Consider the following 20,427-nt stretch of genomic DNA (forward strand, 5'->3'; position numbering starts at 1 on the left):
AGCACTCTCTGCTTATGAGCAACAAAACAAAACAAAAAAAAGTTTTAGGAGTGACGGCGAGAGAAAGAGAGAGAGAGAAAGAGAGGGAGGGAGGGAGGGAGAGAGAGAGAAAGAGAGAGAGAGAGAGAGAGAGAGGGAGGGAGGGAGGGAGGGAGAGAGAGAGAAAGAGAGAGAGAGAAAGAGAGGGAGGGAGGGAGGGAGAGAGAGAGAAAGAGAGAGAGAGAAAGAGAGGGAGGGAGGGAGGGAGAGAGAGAGAAAGAGAGGGAGGGAGGGAGGGAGAGAGAGAGAGAGAAAGAGAGAGAGAGAGGGAGGGAGGGAGGGAGAGAGAGAGAAAGAGAGAGAGAGAAAGAGAGGGAGGGAGGGAGGGAGAGAGGGAGAAAGAGAGAGAGAGAAAGAGAGGGAGGGAGGGAGGGAGAGAGGGAGAGAGAGAGAAAGAGAGAGAGAGAAAGAGAGGGAGGGAGGGAGGGAGAGAGAAAGAGAGAGAGAGGGAGGGAGAGAGGGAGAGAGAGAGAAAGAGAGAGAGAGAAAGAGAGGGAGGGAGGGAGGGAGAGAGAGAGAAAGAGAGAGAGAGAAAGAGAGGGAGGGAGGGAGGGAGAGAGAGAGAAAGAGAGGGAGGGAGGGAGGGAGAGAGAGAGAAAGAGAGAGAGAGAGAGAGCAGGAAAAGAGAGAGAGCGAGTTTTGAGATGTGAGATTTGTGACGTTTAGCGTGTTTGGAGTGTGTAGTTAATGTGTTGTCTTGTGTAGTTAATGTCTTGTGTAGTTAGTGTGTGGTGTCGTGGATAGTTTTGTGATGTGTGTCAGAACAATGAGGCGACTGCTGTCTCCAGGTAGAAACAGCAGTGATACACCTGCTGCTGTCAGACCTGCAGGTATCAGGCTGTGATGTTCTCCTTTATAGTGGACAGAAATGATTTTTTTGCAGTGGCACAAATAATTTGTGTGGTTTCTTATTGAAGAACAGCTGATTGTTTTGTAAATAGTTTGAAATGGTTACTTAAAAAAAGGGTAAAAGGTAAATGGATGCAAATAACTTTGTTGTTTGCAAAACTTGTGCATAGGATTTTAAAATTGACAATTAATATTTGCATTTGAAGTTATGAAATATGATTCATTAATCATGTTTATGGTTGTTACAGTAAAAATATAACTTTTTCTACTGTGATTTATATGTTTTTTGTCTGATTTTAGATCAATTCTGGTTATACAGTATGACAAAATGACAACATGACTGTAAATTCAGGCACGTGAGGTTGTGCTAAAAAGAATGATACCAAAGAAGGCAAAGTAAATAGTTTTTAAAGGTAAAATGTGGAGGGAAAATCAAGAGTAGTAAAAAAATGGCCAATTATACCCTGGACCCCACAGGGTTAAACTTTTTTTTTTTTTTTTTAAAGTAACGCAATAGTTACTTTTCCAAGTAATTAATTACTTTTAGAATATTGTAACTCAGTTACTAACTCAGTTACTTTTTTGAAGAAGTAACTAGTAACTATAATTGAATTACTTTTTCAAAGTAACTTGCCCAACACTGGTGGTCACAAACATGTGTACAGGCAGGGGGTTTAGACAGAAGGATGGGATTGGGGAGGTTATAAGTATCAGAATACTTTATGAATCCCTAATGAAATTATGTATGTAATTATGAGCAGTTGACGACCCCCCTTTCATTTAGTATTCAGGTCAGTGGTGATCCAGGGCTTGCTGTTGGAATTATGGTTCACATATTTACATAATCAGTGATCTCAGTGATGCAGTCTATGATGCAGTCTATGCCATCCTCACGTGGATCCTAGAGCACGCCCCAGCCTGCAGTGTCGACGCAGTCCTTCAGGCACTCACTGACTTCCCGACTCTTCCTCCTCACAGACTGTAGCAAGAGGGAGTCTTTGAACTGCAGGGACATCATGATGATTCCTCTTAAACACATTATCTCAATGACACAAGGACAACATCCCCACCATAATTAAATTACCTGGACAGAAAGAGGCATTTAAACTGATTAAAATCGACTCAGCCTATAGTACATGTATCGGGACAATGTAGCTTTTGTTTTTCAGAAACTGTATGATGTGCTTTTCAAACAATTATTACTTGAGACATTTTTCTGTTTTTTTTATTTTTCAAGTGATAATCTAAAACATCAAACCTGGATTTAACATACTTTACATTTATGTTTCTTTTCTATATATGCCTCTGTTCTGTCTCTCCTCTTCAAGATTTGAATCTTGACTTGAAAATTATAATAGCCAGCAGATGGTGATAGTTTAACATATGTTATGTCTAAATTGAATACTTGTTAGGTCAACCTTTTTAAGTGTGACTGTAACAAGTCAAATTACTATACTGATTGTTGCAAATGTGTGAGAGCTGAAACAAATTGTAGAAAAACAAAAAAAGGAACAGCAACAACAGAGAAAATCCAAGGAAGAAGAAAATTTTGAAGCAGAAACACAGTTAAGGAAAGGCTCATCAAAGAAGGTAAGGATAAAACAGATGGAGGCCCCAGACGGAGCTCCCACGGGCAAGGGTGGTGGCGATAACTAATTTAGCTTAAGAAGTAATAACACATGACTGGAAAAAAAGTGGTAAATTTCCTATTTGAGATATCCGCAGAAACCAATATTATTTTGATAATGCTGATGAGAATGAAGCATATAGAGTCCATGTAAGGTCAGATACCCCCAAAAGTTGATTCTGTTCATCTGGATGTAGCGTTTTCAGTGGGAGAAGCGTTTCGTCACTCATCCAAGTGACTTCTTCAGTCTCAGCTGACTGCAGCTTTGCCCAATCTTATAAACAGTACATTTGCATAATGACTGAAACCAGCCCACTGAAGGAACAATGGGCTGGGAGTTCAGTTCCTTCATTATTAATATGCAAATTCTCATGACCATTTATCAACAGCCACTGATCAAAGACCACTGCTCAATGGCCATGAGTACCATTCACAGAGAGATGGGGAATGGCTGCAATCACAGCTTTGCAAGACAGTGAAAGATGTACCCTTAGATATCCTCCTCGATTGAAAGATGGTCTTTCCCCTTTCACCTTAAAGAGAAAGCCCATCAAATATACAAAATAGAGAAAGAGCTCCACATAGTGGCCGTAACGTTGTACTAATCTGTCCAAGCTACAGGATCTGTATGTATCGAGCTTCTGCAGGAGGAAATGCAGCTACTCTGCCTCAACTGATGCTCAAAGTTGGCATTTACATCTACAGATGACTTCTGGCTGCTGTGCAGTATTTTAAGGAAACTGTGTGCTCTGGGTTTTGCTTGATTCATCACTTTTTGGTGGAAAGCAGTTGATTTGGTGCAATCTTTGGCTGCGAAATATTTGACTACAAAACTTTAAATTAGATACACTTTATCAAATGCTTACTGTCACATAAACAAAATCACTTTAGTTTCTTGATAGAGCCAAGTAAAGTTAATTTGATAGACTCAGAGGGTGTTCTGGTATCACATTGAACACCTCAAAGACGAAGGAAATGATAGCAGATTTCTGAAGATTCAGGCCTCCTTCGGCTTGTGAAAGTGTGTAGGGCGGACACAGAGGTGGTAATGAAATATAAATATCTAGGTTTACACCTAGATAACAAAGTAGACTACCTGTAATGACAAGTAGGCTTTTCTGATGCTGCAGTCTGCTGGGGATGAAGCATAAGAAACAAGGATGCAAGGAGACTGGACAAACCAGTGAAGAAAACAGGCTCTTTAATTGGAGCCAGAATGGACACGCTGGGGGAGATGGTAGAAAGATGCACATGAAGGATGATAGAAGCCATCCTGAATAACTGTGGTCGCCAACTTTACGGCATTTTTATGAAACAGAGATGCATAAAATCATTCCCTCCCACAGCTATTTAAATTCTCATAAAAATAGCAGATGAGCTTTGTTATATGAATTTCCCTTTGGGATCGATAAAGTTATTTTAATTCTTATTTTTATTCTACTAGCTGCAAATTCAGTCCTTGTAGTCTCGGGTGCAGAATCAGTGCTATTTAAGGGTTTCAGAGTAAAAATGAAAAAAAAAAACCAAACAGATTTTGCAGGAATAGTGAATTTTCTAGAGACTTGATTGGTCAGTAGGCAGTGATTTCATACTTGTTGATATATAAGCAGATGGAGTATAAATTACCATAGCGATTATTGCAGTAACATGCCAGAACCATCTTTGTGGTACAAAAAAAACAAGGTCAACCCTGAAATTACCAAAGTCCTGCTTTGTAACGATCTCTGGTTTTGGATGTTGCAGTAAGCTGAGGGCAAACAGTTTTTAACCATGCTCTGGTTGTTGTGACGTCCTTCTTTGCCATTGAAAAGACTTGAATGGAGCTGTATCTTTGTTTAGATTTTTATCAGTGAGAGTACAGATTAATTAGTATACTGAATTTTGGTCATTACATAATAATAATAATAATAATAATAATAATAATAATAATAATGGATTGAATTCGGCCATCCGGGAGGGGCTCAGAGTAGAGCCGCTGCTCCTCCACATCGAAAGGAGCCAGTTGAGGTGGTTCGGGCATCTGACAAGGATGCCTCCTGGGCGCCTCCTGGGTGAGGTGTTCCGGGCATGTCCCACCGGGAGGAGGCCCCGGGGCAGACCCAGGACACGCTGGAGAGATTATATCTCTCGGCTGGCCTGGGAACGCCTTGGTATTCCCCCGGATAAGCTGGAGGAGGTGGCTGGGGAGAGGGAGGTCTGGGCTTCTCTGCTTAGGCTGCTGCCCCCGCGACCCGGCCTCGGATAAAGCGGATGAGGATGGATGGATGGATGGATGGATTGGATTTCATATAGCGCTTTTCAAGGCACCCAAAGTGCTTTACAATGCCACTATTCATTCACTCTCACATTCACGTCATGGACCCGAGTCTCTCTCTGGCCCACACACAGGCAGTAAGCATTTTTATTACATGTGGTAATCCTGTCAGGCCTGTAGAAAGCCAGAGAATGGGGGAGGAGTGGAAGAACATTCCCTAACATTTACAGCCCTGTTGCAGATACAACCTCTATCCACATTCCTGAGAGGGGTCATAGTTTTGTATCTGTTAGTACCACAGTGTAACGGTCTTCATCCAAAACTTATTCTACAATACTTATTTTGTGTGCAGTAAGGGATAAAACAAATATATTAAAGTATTAAAGATAAAAATAAATTGCAACAGTGGTACCTACAGAAACATCAGAATCTCAGCTAAATGCTGACAAAACTATTTCAACGACCTCCAATCAGCTAAACCAGGAAACTAATTAAGAGCAGATAAACAGATTCCACAAGAAGTTGTAAACACAAAGCCTGGATCCCACAGTCATGTACGCACACATCCCGTCAGGTGCTGTAAGTTCACAGATTCCTAACTGCAGGCTTCATCACTCTGTGACCACAATTCACTGAACCAGCAGCAAAACCACAGGGAACTGTGCTGTCCCCTCTTCTCTTCACCCTGTACACCTCTGACTTCTGCTACAACTCTGAATCATGCCATATTCAGAAGTTTGCGGACGACACAGCCATCATGGGGTGTATCTGGGATGATCAGGAAGAGGAATACAGTCTGGTGAGGAACTTCGTCACATGGAGTTACACAAACCACCTGCAACTCAAAACCTCAAAGACTAAGGAACTGGTTGTTGACTTCGGGAGGTCCACCAGGTCCACTGCCAGTTCAGATAGAGGGAGAGGAGGTGGAAGAGGTCAACACCTACAAGTACCTCAGGCTGTGGGTGGACAACAACCTGGACTGGTCATGCAACACGCAGCACCTGTATAAGAAAGGCCAAAGTAGACTGTATTTCCTCAGGAGGCTGAGGTCTTTTAACATCTGCAGGAAGCTCCTGAGGATGTTTTACCAGTCGGTGATTGCTGGAGTACTTTTCTATGCGGTGGTGTGCTGGGGAGCAGCACAGCAAAGGATGACTCATCCAGGCTGGAAAAACTAATCAAAAACTGGCTCTGTGGTCGGCATGAAGCTGGACACTCTGGTGACAGTGGCACAGAAGAGGACATTAAAGAAACTGCTGGACATTATGAACAATGATGGGCATTCTCTGCACACGGCCATAAACAACCAGAGGAGTCTGTTCAGTGACAGGTTGCTTCTCCCCAAGTCAAGAACCAACAGACTCAAAAACTCCTTTGTCCCACACGCCATCAAACTGTCTAACTCCTCTCTGGAGGGGAGAGGGAGGGAAACAGGGGGACAAAGGAGGGCGGGAAGAACTAAGCTGTAGTTCCCTTTTCACTGTGCAATGTTTTTCTATACTCAACGGTGCAATAGACTAAAAATAGTTGAAATGTGCAATTCCCTGGTATTCCTATTTATCACTATTATATACTCTGTATTTATATATGTCTCTGTATTTATACATGTGTATATATGGTATATTTCTATTTCTGTATACATTCTTTTGCAATTTCTGTCGGTGCTGTGCAACTGGAAACAGAATTTCTCGGAGGAACCTACCCGAGGGATTAATAAAGTTTTATCTAATCTAATCAAAAGAAGACCAAAGCTAGGCTTCTCGTTAGAAAAACATACTAATGATTTCCCTCTTACACTGGCTGCCTCCCTTCCACCAAGATAAAAAACAAAACAAAACCCACACACACATTTCCTGCACAGCTTTACCTCCATTTCCCGTCAGAAATCTCATTTCTGCCTTATTGGCTTGCTTATTACGCTTATTACAAGTCTGCGGTTTTTGGGTTTTTTTACCCCCCAAAATGACCTCTGACAAGAAATTGACTGTACAGAAGAAATTTCAGCTCACTCCAAGGAGTCATGCAGACAGACTTCTTTGTCACAGCAGCTTTGTCCTTATCATAGAAAAATCAGTTACATATATAACTGCTTTACACTGACAGAAAATGGAGTTTCACCAATTCTGAACAAAATGGGCAGTATGTGGCTCGTGATGCAAAATGAGTTTGACACCCCTGGGCTCTAATATTGACCAGTAAGAAACCACCACACTCCAGCCTGGAATCCAAGGCCCAAAGCTGCCGCAGGTTGTTAGAGTTGTTAGCCTGGTTACAAACAGGGAAAGGTGGTCACTTGGAAGAACAAGCACCCAAAAACATATCAATCTTGCATCTTCCTGAGAAAGGCTTTCCACCCACCTTATTAGACCTGCCGTTGTTAGAGGGTGAGTCTCAACACCACATTTTGACCAGTTTCCTTGGGCACAGAGGGTCTCCAATCTAGTGTTTTTATCCCAGCAAATCCTTCCCAATCAACTGCTTCCTGTACTCAACTCCAAATAGCTAGCAGCTGGACTAGAGTAGAATCTCAACTCCCCCATGGGTGTGACTCATACCTCACACAGTTAGCAAAAAATGAAAAGCAATGCCAACCCAAATGTTTAGTAGAAGATTCTCTCAATTCTTTTCCACCATGCTACACTCTGCAACACATAAACTGCTCCATCTTAATTTATATCAATATTCTAACTGAAGAGAAGATGAGGTAAGATATTTTTTTTACTTGTTTTCACCTGGACCTGGGCCTGTAAACTCGCCTAAACTATCCTGCAATCTTTTTTCTTTTCTTTTCTTTTTTTTTTTAAATTCGCAGTCACAGAAATCTCAGAAGAGTTTTTATCAAGGGCGTCGATTTGGCATGGACGGAAGGGACATGTCCCCACCAATATCCAGCGATTATTGAATTGTCCCCACCAATAATTTGATCTCTTCGAGTAAAGAAAACAAACCCGATAGAAAGAAGAAAAAAAAGATCTGTCAACGTCTCATTCGCCCAGCGGTGCAGAAAGAGTTAAATTACGTTCTCTACTGGAGTCCTACCTCATGTGACAAATATGGCCAATGTGATTGGCTGTGCCTTTCAGGGAGCTTTGTTTAGTTTTAGCAGCGACAATCCTGCGCTGCGAGGACCTGCAAGGAGGAGAGGAGGATGGCAGCAAAAAGGAAGAACCTGGATATAACGAAGTATTTTTCAAAGAAACCTGTAAGTCACTTAAAGTCAAGTTCACTCATAAAATGTGTCCGTCATAATAACGTTACAGGCAATACCAGGCCATACATGCCAACCCTCCCGATTTTTCCGGGAGAATCCCGAATTTCAGTGCCCCTCCCGAAAATCTCCCGGAGCCACCATTCTCCCCAATTTCTCCCGATTTTCCACCCGGACAACAAAATTGAAAAACCATATCCTAGATTGGCCCAGCCAATTCCAGTTTCCAACAATGGCTACTACTACTGCAGCTACTTAGTATTAATATTACTCTTATTACTCTTTCTGGGTCGCAAAATAAACTTTTAACATATTTTCAGGCGAGAATGTAGTTGTGTAAACTTCAAATAACTTAAACATGTTATTGTTTAGCCTTTTTCAGTGTTTTATTTGTTCGTGAGTAAATCGGTTTGGCTGAGATTAAAGTTATTAGATTAGATTAGATTAAATAAAACTTTATTAATCCCTCGGGAGGGTTCCTCCGGGGTTTTCACACAGCTGAATAAATGTCAAACAGAAAACTGATTAAACAGAAGTGTGAGATGGTCGAGAATCTACGCAAGCGTCCGGTTATATTTTATTTTATTTAGACAGCAAGGAGCAGACAGCAGAGGTGACGTAATTATGACGGCTAGAGCCCCCAATTTCACAGTCGCTCATTTCCGGTCTACCCGGCTTTCGGAGGACCCGGCCCACTTAGACCGCGAAGGCCGGGTCCTCAGGTGGACGCAGCCTCTGAATTTGGACACCCCACATTTAACTTATTTTTTTCCGATAAGTAAACACTGTAAAAACCCCTTTGAATGTCTCCCTAATTCTGAGGTCTCAAGGTTGGCAAGTATGTGCTAGGCTTTGGCCCACATCAGTCTAAAACTGTATGTAACCATGAAAAAAGTGTTGCCATGTCCACCAGGACAGTATAGTATAGACAGTATAGTATAGACTCCTTCACATAGTGGACATTGAGTTGTAGTGTGGGGCACCAGTAATCCATGTGTGTTGCTGTAACAGTAGTTCATGTTTAGAATAAAAAGTCCCAGCTCACTGATTTGATCGGGGCAACAGTGCCTAAAATGTTGCATAATTTTGCTGAGAGATCTTTTACTTTGTGGTAATCTTAGATGAGTAGTTTTATGGACAAAAACCACCAGGTCATTCAGTGTTCCCTTAGTGCTAATGTGTAAGAGATGTTGGTGCACTATAACTGAAGTAATGTTGTTAGGTCCTTAAAGTCATATTCTTTTATTGTCATGACTCTATTTGAAGCTTTTTTTATTTTTGTATGATACCTGATTTATATGGAATATGGCTGAAGTAAACTAAAGTCTAAAATCAGTCATTTGTTTAATAGTAATTTAACATTATATAATTCACATATAAAACTATGAATTGTAATTTTAAATGGTTTAAAAGCATGTAGAATATCATATGTAGACAAGTTCGGTGGTTGAATCATCCGTCCCCACCAATGCCAAAACCAAATCTACTCCCTTGGTTTTTATGGTTTCTTTTAAATAGCACAAAGGAGCGCGTATTCCAAAGCCATCCCCTCCAAGGACTGTAGAGCAATTAGCCAAACTCCTCCTCTCCCAGTAGATCGGAGAGGTAGTAGATTTTTCGGTGTCATTCCTTTTTGCCCTAACAGAGTTTGTTAGACTTATCTCTTAATAACTCACTAACTGTTGCTGGCACATCGCTTATCTCTTGTGGAAACAGCCATGAGTTTTTTTACTCGAAATTCCAGCCACTTTTCTGTGAAACTCTTTGGTTTGATGCTTATCTCTTCGCTCCGGTTCACCAGCGATGCTGACGGTATGTAGCCATTGTCTTTGCTCCAATGCGTCCGTTTGGTGCGGATGTAATTACGAATCATATCTAAACCTGTACTTTTGTAAATTAAGTTAAAAAAAAAAAGACTGTGGTCATTGTAAAAATCGCAGACACTGCTTACTGACAGCAGTGGAAGGTAATTGGCTGCGCTGTGAACAGAAATCCATGGTTTTTTTTTTAAAGAAATTGTGTTATAAAAGAAGTTTTAAATCTGTGACCTAATGAGATTGATATTACAAACCCACTCTTTTTGACCCACAATGAATTTAGATATGATCTTCCTAACTTTTAAATGTGTTTAAAATACACCCATGGACTAAGAAACTAACAGTGTGCTAGTGTACATACAAATATAAAGTCAGTTAATTTCAGTAAACCTGCCAATTACAGGACAGTTTTTCTCTAAAAACAAAGTGGCAGTTTTTATAAATGAGAGGCTGAGGAAGAATCTGCATGGTTTTCTATAAGGCTGAACCCATCTGTTAGAAAGAGCTGGGACTGTGTGAGGTCCTGAGAACAGTGGCGGTCCTAGCCTGTTTGGTGCCCTGGGCGAACACCCCCTCTGTGCTGTTGCATGCTGGGGCAGCAGGTTGAGGGTCACAGATGCCAACAGACTAAATAAACTGGTCCATAAGGCCAGTAATGTTGTGGGGATGGAGCTGGACTCCGTTAGGGTGGTGTCTGAGAGGCAGATGTTGTCCAAGATAAGGCCAATCATGGATAATACCTCCCACCCACTCCATGATGTACTGGCTAGTCACAGGAGCACGTTCAGTGAGAGACTGAGATTACCAAAAAGCACCTCTGAACGACACAGGAAATTATTCCTGCCCATGGTCATCTCCCTGTACAACTCCTCCTCAACTGGAAGGTGATATTACTGAACTGAACTCAAATATTATTAACGAATTCCAAAGAGCGTTTGGAAAGAGTCATTTTTTCATTCCCAAAACATGGAAAAATCGTTTCAGCAGTGTCCACTGCCAAGGAGCCTTAGCATGGGAGTTACTTTTTGGACAGTGCAAAATAATTAATGCAATCTGTTGAGTTCAATATATACCTAGAATTTTGAGTTTTCAAGCTTCAAATCAGTTTCAGATTTTTTTTAGAGCCATGCAGATTTACAGGTTAGTGGAACTGACCTGTGTTGGGAATACTGGGTAATTCTGATGAAGTACCAGTCAGTGACAACTGTAATGATGCAGCCTGTCTGGCAGAGTAATGTTGCTGACCAATTTTGATTGTTTATCTTTTTCCGGTCCACTACTTCCTGCATGAAGAGATGTTATGTCATACAGGAAAAGCAGTTTCAAAAGCTGTTCATTATACTTCACCGATCTCCTCAGTCATAAGATCCATGCAGCACGCATGGGAAGCGGTAGAAGTTTGTGGTCTACAATTTAAGCTATAATAGTGTGGGGCTGCTTAGCTGCTTCAGGACCTGGACAGCGTTCCATAACTGATGGAAACAAGACTTCTGATCAAAATCATGATGGGGAATGTCCGCCCATCAGTTTGTGACCTGAAGCTCAACCACATTTGGATTATCCAGCAGGGCACCAGCAAGTCCACCTGTGTATGGTGAAAAAACTCTCACGTGTGGCTGAATTAAAATAATTATGTACATTGATGTGAAGCACTGGATTGCAGTATTTGCAACGAGGTTTGCACAAGAGGAAAATTTGAAAAATATCACTTCCAGACATCATTAGTAATTCTGCCACCCAGAACTAACACAGTTCTCTCTCTGTTTTTGCAGTCTCTCCCACCAAAGTGAACATCAGAGCAATTTCAGAGGACTCATTCGAGTGTGTGACAGAAGAGAGCCCAAATGCAAACGTTACCTGGTACAGGTAAAGTAGTTTTATAATGGTTTCAGCTCAAACATGTTCTGGAAAAGCCTTTAGAGAGACAGAGTGACATTGTATTTAGAGCTATATTACCTGTAACAGAGGTCAATTCAATTTTAGGAGGAAGGAGGAGGGAGACAGGGCAAAAGACAGACAGAACATAAACTGTAGAAACAATAATATCAGATTAAAGCTCAGTGTGAACACTTCAAGCACATAAGCTGCAGTCTGATCAGATGGCCAGCCAATTTAAAATACAACATTTAAACTTTAGCTGACAGTGTTTTCAGAAAATATCAGCACTGGGAGCAGCGTGTGAGCAAGCTGTATATTCAGAAAATAAATGACGTTGATTTAACGTTTAAAAATACTTTAAAAAAACGTAAGATAAGGTTTTGGTCTTTCAACAAAGGAAACATCATTTGGATGCTGACAACAAGTGTTTTACATCTATTCAAGGTTAACTTTCATTTTGTTTATCAAAAGGTCCAAATTTTTGTATAGCAATCAACATTAGCATGCAGATACAAAATGAGTTACAAAAAATATTGAGACAATGTGTAAATAAAACAGAAAGCATTGATCTACAAAAATGTTGCATTTTATTAACAGTAGAACACAGCAAACATATAAAATGTTCAATCAGAACTTTTTTTCTGGTTAACTTTTAACTCGAAACAATACATCTAAAAACAAGTTAGGACAGGACCGTGTTTACTACTGTGTACTCTTATATCTTCATTTAATAACAGTCCATAACCTATAAGCTGACGATACTATCTGCAAATTTTTCACGCGGTGAAAGATCTGGAGAGTTCAGACTCTGGACTCTTCTGCTATGAAGCCAGACTGTTGAATACCACAGTGTGCAGTTTAGCATTGCCTTTCTGAAGTATGCAGGGCTTTTCCTGAAAACGCATCATCTGGATGGGAGCATATGTTGCTCTAACACCTGTATATAACTTTCCACACTGATAGTGTAAGCTGCCAATTTCATAGGCACAAAAAGTGAAACACTTATTTAGTAGTAGAAACGGAGAAAAGGCATCAATGCTAATTGTTAGATTTGTATTGTGATTCTCATTTATGCTTAGAAATATTTACTCATATATGCTTAGAAGTATATAATTGATTGTGTAGTGATAGGAGGTTTGATCCTTAATAGTCTGTAACAACTCTGTGTAGCATGAAGAGGGGAGTGCGTTCACTCCTCTTCAGAGTGTTCTGGCATAGATCACACGCCTCCTAGGAGAGGTCGTATCTTCTCCTGCTGATATATAGTATAGCAAACACACGTATATCTGTTTGAGTGTAAGTGCCTTTTGTTTAGATGGACCGCTAGACTCCTGGCACCAGCTTTGGGGAGTCACATTCCACACACACACACACACACACACACACACACACACACACAAGGTATTCTTTGTTCACATGTATAATTATGTAAAGAGGTCATATGTTAATGAACCTATGCATATTCATGTAACCACAATAAAGAGCAGTGTTACGGGAGAGCGGACAGAGCAACTGGGGTCAAGCGAAGGAACGGCGCCTGTCCAGTTCTCTCCCGTGCACGTGAAACATAAAGAATGTTGCCTACTCGTGTCTTGCTTGCTGTGTAATCACATTGCCTTCAACGTTCCAGCGAATAAGTTTAAGCTACAAACCTATCACTAATGTCTTTCCTCTTTGTCATTACACCTGAATGCTCCAGACCAACAAACTAATAAAACATTTGCTTTTATAGAGGTGCTCTCATGTAATGCTGATTAATTAATCAAATGCATTTGATTTGTAGCAACTGTCTGCTACGTACTCTCTTGATTCCTATATATATATATATATATATATATATATATAGTAAGGATGTATACAGTTTATGTGAAACTATATACATCCTCACCGCATCCATAGGAATGGAGTCCTGTGAAACTTTCTTTTTCATAAAAAGTAGCCGGGCTCTGCTTACAGACACAAAGTAGTTTGATGTGAAACCCTTACTAATTCTCAAGGGAAGAGCTAACAAAGAGCTAATAACTGAAATTCTTTTGACTACAACTCACATTGTACTGCCTTCTCTGTAAAATTTCATGTAGAGTCTCGTTCATGTTTTTCCAGATCTGACCAGTCTTTGCTGCAGTCTGCTGTCAAAGTAGAGGGTGCAAAGCTACAACTGCTGAGTCTGAGTTTGACCTAAATGGCCTCTATCAGTGTGAAGCATATGGAAGGAAACACGGTCGGCTGTATGTGTATGTGGCATCAGGTGAAGTGAGCTTGCATTTAGCTGTGCAGTTTATCAAAATCTTTCTGAATTTGTTTCTTACGTTTTGGATTTGACCTTTTGTAGATGTTTTAATTGTGATGTTGTTCAGTTTTCTTCTTTGTTGACTTCTGTCAAGGATTGAAAGAGAAACATTTGCTTCCAGATTTAAAGTAAAATTATTCCAACCATCCTGAAACAACAGGTTAGAATTCCTTGATAAACAGATATTTTAATGAAGTGGTTGACTTCAAACCGCAGCCAGCACCACATACAAGTTTCAGTTCCGATTTTTTTATATATCACCAAATCACAACAACAGTTGCCTCAAGGTGCTTTATATTGTAAGGTAAAGACCCTACAATAGTATACAGAACACAGAAAACCCTAATAATCATGATGCCCTATGAGCAAGCACTTTGGTGAGAGTGGGAAGGAAAACTTCCCTTTTAACAGGAAGAAACCTCCAGAACCAGGCTCATCTGCTGCAACCAGTTTGGGGTGAGCAGATGAAGACAGGACAAAGACATGCTTTGGATGAGTTTGAATGGGATGATGCATCCAGTGCAACACATTATTATTCAAGTCAGTTTCACCTCAGAGGATGTTCAAGATACTGATTGTTGTTTTCTAGGTCATATTGGCAATATGTTGGGTACAGGTGTTTGAATACTGTTTGATTCATCTAAATGTGAAATGCAGAACTAAATGCAGTGTAAACAACACATCCCAATCTCATTATATTCTTCCTTCTTGTGTCCCTGTAGAAGCATGCTGTGCTGTTTGGGTCTTATTTGGTGTTCTGCTTTCTCTGAATGTTTTTGGAGCTGCAGCGTGCTACATCTATAGATGCAGACATTTTCAAAGGTACTTAGAACCATAACCCAGCATACACTTAATATGTAGCATATTATGGAAAACTCCTTATATCAAAGCTTATCATAAACCTTGCCAGAAATATCTGATGCACTGAGTCATTGATGTTTATTTGAGATTTCACAAAAATAAACAAAAACAAATACAACCAAATACAATAAAGTTAAAGGAAGTTCTGAAGTAGTGGAAAATTCTGATTTCACACTAATCTGTATCTTACTGTGTCACACAACACCTAGGCCCTTCAAGTCAGTCTTCTTTCTTTGTTTGTTTTTTCTAAAAAGCAATCATGATTTGATGCTATTTTTTTTTTAGCTCTTAAACAACTGTTTCTTCAGAGAAATGCTGTCCTCACACGACAGTCATACTGGATTTTATTAAATATGATGATTGCTGGGACGACCGTGGCTCAGGGGGTTGGGAAGCTCATCTGTAACCGGAAGGTTGCCGGTTTGATCCCCCTGCTCTCTGTACTGGTCGTTGTGTCCTTGGGCAAGACACTTTACCCTACCTTTACCCTGCCAGAGGGGCCGATAGCGCGATATGGCAACCTCACTTCTGTCAGTCTGTCCCAGACAGTTGCACCTGTGGCTACAGCTGTAGCTTGCCTCCACCAGTGTGTGAATGTGAGAGTGAATGAATAGTGGAATTGCAAAGTGCTTTGGGTGCCTAGAAAAGCGCTATATAAATGCAATCCATTATTATTATTAGTATAATTATTATTATTATTGCTTTAGATTAAACAGAGTGAAAGCATCAACCTTAACCATCTGCAGCAGTAATATTAATTATAAAACACAGATGGGAAAACCTTTTCTGTAGAATAATTACTTTTACTTGACATCACCTACATACGCATTGTCAGTAACTCGTTTGTATTAAGCACATTGAGTTTACATATAACTAAAAATGCTTTATAAATACACTTGTCAATCATACAGATTTATGTGGAGTAGTGTGTTTTCAGTGTTTTATTGCTATTTTACTAAAGGAATGGTTTGAAAATATTATTCGACCACTCGTCATTGTCAGTTAATAGTAAATAAGTAGTAGTAGTAGTAGTAGTAAGTAAAATATTTTATAATTCTTCAGCCTGGAAGATGATCAGCATATTTAAAAGAAGAAAAGAGGCAGCACAAAAGGTATGTTTAAACAGTGGGAAAAGATGGGTGTGTTGGGGGCGAATAATGACTTCATGTTTGTATGTGTTATGTATGCCATACTTAAAAGCTTTAGTTGTGCACAATTTTTCTTTTTAATTATTGTAACTGCTTTTTTGAGAGAGCAGTTGAGCAATAAATGTATTAACTTATCATTTTCATTACTATTATGTGTGTTGACTACTTAGAACATTTAAATTAATATCTTTTTCTAAAATCTGCAGAAACACTGACAGTCTTTTTATGTTCAGTTAAATTTTAACACAGCTTTAAACAATGTGTCTGAATTCTCTGCCTCAGGAGTGTCTCTGACAGTTGTGGAATCAATTTGGACCGAAGCCTCCACCAACCTTTAATTCTAGACTCGACTACTAAATAGGATGAAAATGGATGAAGATTCTTGGTTCCCATCTATATCCCCATCTGCCTGTCATTGCTATTTGGGTTTCATCAGCAATAAAACTGTTTTATTGTTTTCCACACGCTTATTAGTATTAGATTATCCACAGCTATAAATATTTATTCATTCAGCACCATGTCTCTTTATACTCTAAATGCACTGTGACATTGTGTACTGTGTTTTCTGTAAGCTGCTTTCCATTTCAAAATGTAAAAGGCTGAGTAGAATATTTCACTGCTGTCTTCACACAAAGTAATCTCAGTGAAACCCTCTGATCATCTGTTTTGTGTTGACTTCACGGTATAAGTATACTTGCTTGAGACAGAAACCACATTCAGCAACAATGGATTGCATTTATGTTTTTTCTTTATTTTCGTGCCTATTTACATTATAGATTCTCACTGAAGACATCAAAACTTGTCTGTTTGTACAGACAAGCTGCCAAACAGTGTTGCAGGAGAACAGACTGTTCTCCAGCACACCTCAGTCTACTGAGAGGAGTACTTGTGGTTTTAATAAAAATTATGTTCTTGTTAAAGTCCATTTTGCCAACATTAAGCGTGACGTATTTGCATGTTTGGAAGTGTCTTGATCTGCCATCTTTTGGAAAAGATTGAATGCACAAGATGAATTTACCTGAAATGATTCATCGGCATGTAATGAGGTGAAATAACCACCAGATGGCACTTCATTATCTATTATGCCAGTGGGACCCAATGTGGGGGCACGGTATGGATAAAAAAAAAAAGAATGCTTGGACACTGCTAACATAATGGACAGGTTTTTTGACAGGGCTCCCACACTGTCAAAAAACCTTAAAGCAGAGGTTGAAGCATCGCCAGATATGCTTCCAAGCAAACTTCCTTCCAGTCAAAGACTAAAAAATATGATCTTAATGCAGGCTCAATCGTAAGTAAATCTTCAAAATTTGATTCTGTTCATCTGGACGTAGGGTTTTCAGTGGGAGAAACGTTTCGTCACTCATCCAAGTGACTTCTTCAGTCTCAGATGACTGCAGTTTCCCCAATCTTATAAACAATGCATTTGAATAATGACTAAACCAGCACCTTTTCACCTAAAAGGGAAAGACCATCCAGTGTCACTTGGATGATATTTTGATGAGTGACAAAACATCTTCTTGAAAATGCTACTTCAAGAAGAACAGAATCAACTTTTGTGGATTTCTTATCTGGATGATTGAGCAGGTTGAGCAGGTCAGACCATTCATGCTGCATGATTTAATATGAAGGCAATAGGCAGAGTTTAACAGGCATAGCGCTAAAGAATGTAGCCTCATGGGCAGTGTAGTCCGTAATGCAGGGAGAATGACTGCCATACGCAGTGTTATATAGGGCTGGGTATCGTCACTGATTTCTAGAATCGATTCGTTTCCGATTCACAAGGTCCCGAATCGATTCGATTCAATTCAATTAAATTTGATTTGAATCTGGGAAATTTTGACAGTCAGAAATATTATAATTCAGATCACTACATTTACATATTTTTGTATCTATAAAAAGGAAGCTGACACACGCAAGACTTTATCAAAGGTGTGAGCATCACATCAGATGCCTTTGTGTCAAAGTAGCTGAAGATAAAACACAGAAAAACATGAAGGTGGTTTTCCTGGCCTGGGATTTATAAAAATATTCTGCAGTACATCAAAACGAAAGAAAACCATTCATCAACATATGAACGTTACAGCGGTTTTATTAGAGACACGGCTAAGTGTTTTGCATTTTGCATAATTTTAAAAGTTTAAATTTGTTTAAAATTATTGAACGGCAGAAATTATGTTTTCGGAAGTATGTAAAACGAAAGAAAAAAACCAGCGCCTGACAGCGCTGTAAACAACGGTAGACTTGTGCGTAACAAGCAAGCGAATAATGCAGAAAACAGATTTTTAGACGGGAAACTGTTCTGAAGTACAGAGAGAGAGAGGGAGAGAGAGCTGTGCATGAAGTGTGATTTTATCATGGTGGAAGCAAAACAGTAAAAGTCAGAGTGATTTCATGACGATGTTTATGTGAAGCGTAGTTTGGATCTTCTTTTGCTGCTGGTTCAGTCAATATTGTTGAGAGAGATAAAACTAACAGCTTTAGAATCAGCGCAAAAAGGGCGTAAACACAAAGCGCGGACCCGCCGAACATCACAATCAGCAGCGAGCTGTCGCTTTCAGCCCCGACCGTATCCGTGCAGTTGTTGTGCCAAAAAGTGATTGCCGTCCGCGGGAGCGCGCGCAGCCGCTTAAAGCTGCAGCGCTCGTCGGGTGAGAAAGGCGACATCTCACTGATTCTGATCCGCCGGTCCGCGCTGTGCGTTTATGTCCTTTATGTCCTGACGAGCCCAGTTGTGTATGCTATTAAGACTCGACTGTACACTGTGTTCCTGTTTTCCTCCTAAACAATAAGTTCAGTTGAAGCAGCCTTTCACGCCTCTCTCTGTCTCTCGCAATCAAAGTTGACCCACAAAGGAACCCGCCGTATTAGTCAGAGGTCCCTTTAGTATGGTTCGGAGCCGCGGACCTCCAGTAATAGTAATAAATCACACAGCATTAGTACATTCATGTAGTTGTAAAAGCATGATAATATATTAAGTAATCCAAAGTATTCAGATACGTTACTCTCATTGAGTAACATAACGGAATACGTGACAAATACATTTGGGGGCATGTATTCTGTAATCTGTAGTGGAATACATTTTAAAAGTAACCTTCCCAACACTGCCCATGGACTCTCGTCCTACGGCAGCTGGCTTAGACTCATGCTATCCCATGTCTTTCATTTCTGCTTGATCATAGCAAAACAAGCGGCACCTTCCGAAAACAACGAAAAGAATGTAAACATATGATGTTCTCAAATCTGACCAAGTATCCACCCGCATTCCTACATTTGACTTTGAAAGTAACCCTTGCTTCCTGCTTGAACCAGAGGGCGTGGATAGCCGCAGCAGCAGCAATGAGCAAATCACAAGAAGAAGAACAAATGAAGCGAATAGAGTTACATGTTTTGTTTATGTTTTCACGGACAATTACTATGATAATTCAGCGCCACTCCATGTTTTCCATGAACCCTGTCGCTTGGTGATAATATCTGCGTTCCTGCTGACCAGAGAAGCTGCTGACGGTATGTTGAAACTTTTTTGTACTGCTTGGATCGGCTTGGGCTGAAATGAGATAAACTGCAGGTGTCACGACGGACGGCAGGGAACGTGAAATGAAAAAAAGTAACTGCTCATTACCAATGCGGTCCTGGTGGTGGTGATGTAGAACATAATCAAAATGATGGGATATCTGGTGGATTAAGAGTTTGTACACATCGTAGCTCTACAGCTTTAATATGTACAGTTCTGTTTCTTTTTCATTTTCAGGACAGTTCATATAAACTAATAAATTCCCACTTATGCGTGATTTCCCCCTCACTTCACCCACAGTTCATAAATAAAACAAAAAAGTATGGTTGAGTTTTCTTTATGTGAGGGGATTTTTCACATGAGATAAGATATAGCAATTCACTGGGTAGTAACAAATCAAGATATAACTCGAAGATCTTCATTGTGTGGGTGATGTTACAAATTATGTCATTGTTACATTATCAGCTCAGTACACAGCCAGGGCCTGTTGGTTTTACCTTGAGTACACAAGGACGTGGGAAACTAGCAAATGTTTTCATTTACCTTCAGTAGTCAGCAAAGTCACACACAAGAAGCAATCCTCTAGTCTCCTGGAGTTGAATAAATGAGAATTTTAGATTCTTTTTTCAATTGCTGTGAAAACTTAAGCAATAGTAAGAGGTGTTTACTAGTCAGTATTTGGAGCAAGTATAATCCAGCTAGTCCATTATTTAGTAATATGAAAGTCAAATGACTTTTGACTGCCTGTATTCAGATTACTTATTACCTAAAGTGTGCTTTATGATAAACGTGATATCAGAAACCGATGCCAGCTACAGCAGACTAAGCAAGATGATTTGAAGGTCACCAATATCATTTATATATATAGTTTGTAAATAGCACAGTTTGTTCATGTTATTGCTTGTCAGAAATTTAGCACTAAAGGCTGTCTTTACTAGC

The 20,427-nt window shown here is 40.0% G+C and overlaps 2 long non-coding RNA genes across 2 annotated transcripts; both read left to right on the plus strand.

Annotated features, from left to right (window-relative positions):
- Positions 1 to 9,519: 9,519 nt before the first annotated feature.
- Positions 9,520 to 13,850, plus strand: LOC112841695 (uncharacterized). Its single transcript, XR_003217310.1, has 3 exons — positions 9,520 to 9,792; positions 11,570 to 11,663; positions 13,779 to 13,850. It is a non-coding gene; the product is annotated as an uncharacterized LOC112841695 (long non-coding RNA).
- Positions 13,847 to 16,891, plus strand: LOC109200701 (uncharacterized). Its single transcript, XR_002060849.1, has 4 exons — positions 13,847 to 13,923; positions 14,688 to 14,787; positions 15,889 to 15,938; positions 16,257 to 16,891. It is a non-coding gene; the product is annotated as an uncharacterized LOC109200701 (long non-coding RNA).
- The last annotated feature ends 3,536 nt before the right edge of the window (positions 16,892 to 20,427 follow it).

Source organism: Oreochromis niloticus, unplaced genomic scaffold (genome assembly GCF_001858045.2).
Source record: "Oreochromis niloticus isolate F11D_XX unplaced genomic scaffold, O_niloticus_UMD_NMBU tig00000348_pilon, whole genome shotgun sequence".
NCBI lineage: Eukaryota > Metazoa > Chordata > Actinopteri > Cichliformes > Cichlidae > Oreochromis > Oreochromis niloticus.